The sequence below is a fragment of the Bison bison genome, unplaced genomic scaffold (genome assembly GCF_000754665.1).
Source record: "Bison bison bison isolate TAMUID 2011002044 unplaced genomic scaffold, Bison_UMD1.0 scf7180017461828, whole genome shotgun sequence".
Lineage (NCBI taxonomy): Eukaryota > Metazoa > Chordata > Mammalia > Artiodactyla > Bovidae > Bison > Bison bison.
The window spans coordinates 16,329-17,490 of NW_011372548.1; positions in this window are offsets into that span (position 1 = coordinate 16,329).

Consider the following 1,162-nt stretch of genomic DNA (forward strand, 5'->3'; position numbering starts at 1 on the left):
GATGCTGGGAGGGATTGGGGGCAGGAGGAGAAGAGGAGGACAGAGGATGAGATGGCTGGATGGCATCACCAACTCAATGGACATGGGTTTGGGTGAACTCTGGGAGTTGGTGATGGGCAGGGAGGCCAGGTGTGCTGTGGTTCATGGGGTCGCAAAGAGTCAGACATGACTGAGTGACTGAACTGAACTGAATATATACATATATATATATATATGTGTGTGTTTTTATATATATATATATATATAAACACATATACAATGGAATATTATTCAGTCAAAATAAAAGAGGGTAACTGCTATTTGCTACAACATAAATGAGCCTTGAAGGTATTACATTAAGGGTGACAAGTCAGACAAACAGAAAGAAAAGTATTAAATACAGCATGATCTTTTTGTGGAATCTCCAACATCAGACTCAGAGAAGTATAGAATCGAACTATGATTATCAGGATCTGGAGGTTAGGGAAATGGGAAGAAGTTGGCCAAAGGAACAAACTTCCAGTTATAAGACAAATTCTGGGAATCTAATATACAGCATAGGGACAACACTTAACTATATGATGTATATGTGAAAGTGCTAAGAGAGATGTTAAAGGTTTTCACCATCAAATAATAACAACAAAAAATTGTACTTGTATCAGATGATAGATGTGACAACTAATATTATTATGAGAATCATTTTGTAATACATGCATATATCAAAGCATCTCATCTTAAGCTTATACAATCTTTTATGTCAAATATATATCAATAAAGCTGGATAAACATAGTTGTAATAAATTTCAAATTTAAAATCATAAGATATATCATCTCTGACAACAGAAATAAATAACATGTGATAAAGAAATATCTCTTTAAATCCCAAATATATGTTAATTAAGCACTGTTTTCTAAATAGCATAGAAGTTAACAAAGGCACAGAAAAATAAGAACATATTTCAAACTCAGGGATAAAATATATCACAGTGAATGACTTTCAGCTCAAGCAATACATATGTGAAATATACAAAGATTTTATATAAGAAAAGAAACAAGACTCAAATAAATATTTCAAATTATCATTAAAAAAATCTAGAAAAGAAAATAAAAGGTAACCCCAAGTAATCTAAATTTTTCAGATCCAATGATACAAAAAGTGTTTTTTCTTTCCCTAGACCTAAGT